Here is a 2,633-nt window from a genome sequence, read left to right as displayed (position 1 = left end):
TGACCCCGCATCCCCTGCCATTCCACCCCTGGGGTGGCAATCTCCCCAGCATAGGCCAAGAGACCTGTGTTTGTCAGCAGTCCGCCAGAGCCAGGTCCCCCATCTGTTTGCTGCTCTGCCCTGTTTGAGTGTCTGGGCATATAAACTCATTACTGCACTGTCCTGACTACAGACCAGAACCTCCTAACTGCTTGTTGCCCTGCTCTGCATGAGGGCTGGGGCTTATGGACACTGGTGCCCTACTCTGATTGTAGGCCAGAGCCCTCTAACTGTTTGGTACCCCACCCTGTCAGAGGGCCAGGGTCCCCTACCCTCAGTATTGTGCTACCCCGCAGAGTGGCAGAGACCCCAGCTGTGATGGGTTGGATCACAGAAATCCCCTTGGGAACTGCCACCTTATGTGCTTTGACTACCTCTGAGCCTGTTTTCCCTCCCAGCTTAGGACTTCAGTGCCCTGCCTGATCTGAGCCAGACCTGCTAGCCTGTTACAAACCCAGACCCAGGTCTTAACCATGTCCCCTAAAAGCCACACGCTTAACTGAAAACAGTTTAAGCAGTGTTCCTGTCTTTAACACTCAGATGCCCAGCTCCCAATGGGTCCAAACCCCAAATAAATCCATTTTACCCTGTATAAAGCACATACAGGGTAAACTCATAAATTGTTCACCCTCTGTAACACTGATAGAGAGAGATGCACAGCTGTTCCTCCCGTCCCCCAGGTATTAATACATACTCTGGATTAATTAATAAGTAAAAGGTGATTTTATTAACTATGAAAAGTAGAATTTAAGTGGTTCCAAGTAATAACAGACAGAACAAAGTGAATTACCAAGTAAAATAAAATAAAACATACAAGTTTAAACTTAATAAAGTAAGAAAACTTAATACAGATAAAATCTCACCCTCAGAGACATTTCAATAAGCTTCTATCACAGACTGGATGCCTTCCTAGTCTGGGCCCAATCCTTTCCCCTGCTCTAGTCTTTGTTCCAGCTCAGGTGGCAGCTAGGGGATTTCTCATGACTCCAGCCCCTGTTGTTCTCTTCCACCCCCTTATATATCTTTTGCATAAGGCAGGAATCCTTTGTCCCACTCTGGGTTCCCACCCCTCCTTGTCAATGGAGAAGCACCAGGTTAAAGACTGATCCCAGTTCCGGTGACATGATCACATGGCACTGTAAGACCCCAAGCCTTCATTCCTCCCAGCCTGACCCACAGGAAGGCCTGCCTGCAAACAGAGCCATCCACAGTCAATTGTCCTGGTTGATGGGAGCCATCAAGATTCCAAACCACCATTAATGGCCCACACTTTACATAACTACAACAGGACCTCAGAGTTATATTTCATATTTCTAATTTCAGATACAAGAGAGATACATTAATAGAAATAGGATGACCACACTCAGTAGATTACAAGCTTTGTAATGATACCTTACAAGAGACCTTTTGCATGAGGCATATTCCAGTTACATTATATTCACACTCATTAGCATATTTTCATAAAGTCATAGAGTGCAACATCACACCAGTGCTAATTCCCACCTGAACTGTGCCCTTCCAGAGGACTTGTAGCAAGGGGGCATGGCTTCCCTCCCAGACAGATGGAGGAACAGCTGCAAACACCTTACAGCGTACCATGGATTGATATAGAAGCAATCGGATCTTTTCTGTCTTCTTATCTATCCCTCTCCTGATGGGGTCAGCATCCTGTTATCTTCCTAGCAACCTGACCTGTCTTCCCAGGTCCATCTCCCCAGGGTCTTGGAAGCATCACCTTCTCTGCTGCATCTTTGTGAGCAAGAAATTTTTTCTATTATGAGAAACCCACCTGTGACGATGTGACACAGCAGGGAGGGGGGAGTGTTGACCTGGGAATGTGCCCTGAGGATGGGAGACCTGAGAGCCTGTCACCTGAGCTGGGAGGGGGAGGGGGAGGTAACACCTCTTGCCCAGGAATGTGGACAGAGGCTGCAGGAGAGAGCCTGCTAGGTGGCTTTAGTTTCTGTTTGGTGCTGGGTAGAGGAACGCAGGGAACCCCAGGGCTGGGGTCTAAGCTCCCTGCTCCCCCAGAAGGACTTGACTGAGGGGTCCTGGTTGTACCCACAAGCTCTGTTTGAGACGGTGTTCCTGTGGTCCAATAAACCTTCCATTTTACTGGCTGGCTGAGAGTCTCAGTGAATCCCAGGAAGAGGGGTGCAGGGCCTGGACTCCCCCACACTCCGTGACACCCCATGAGCTGCTGGGGGGTCCCTCCTCCACTCTACAGTGGTGACCTAAGTAGACAAGCCCTCACAGAGGACAAAACAGTCATCTTTTTAGAGATGGTAGTGTAGCCAAGCGGTCTAAGGCACTGGATTAAGGTTCCAGTGTCTTTGGACGTGTGAGTTCAAATCTCACCACTGCCATCTCTTTAGCCACTCTGAACCTGCCATGAATGCAGAATGGAGCTTCAGTCCTGATTTTGGGGGCTTCCTTGATCTTTTAAACTGAGACCCTCTTCACCAATTCTCTTGTCCTCTCCTCCACCTCCCATCTGTGCTTCCATCTAGTTTAAAACTGAAAGCCAGTAGCACCCTAGTACAGTGAGCGCCTTTCACATCACCTGCAAAGTCCAGCACTGGAGTTCGTAGAGA

The 2,633-nt window shown here is 48.8% G+C and overlaps 1 non-coding gene across 1 annotated transcript; it reads left to right on the top strand.

Annotated features, from left to right (window-relative positions):
• Window positions 1-2,323: 2,323 nt before the first annotated feature.
• Window positions 2,324-2,405, top strand: TRNAL-AAG (transfer RNA leucine (anticodon AAG)). Its single transcript has one exon. It is a non-coding gene; the product is annotated as a tRNA-Leu (tRNA).
• Window positions 2,406-2,633: the final 228 nt, after the last annotated feature.

This window comes from Lepidochelys kempii, chromosome 28 (assembly GCF_965140265.1).
Source record: "Lepidochelys kempii isolate rLepKem1 chromosome 28, rLepKem1.hap2, whole genome shotgun sequence".
Taxonomy (NCBI): domain Eukaryota; kingdom Metazoa; phylum Chordata; order Testudines; family Cheloniidae; genus Lepidochelys; species Lepidochelys kempii.
Note: the sequence above shows the minus strand (reverse complement) of the source record. Positions and strands in the feature narration are given on the sequence as shown.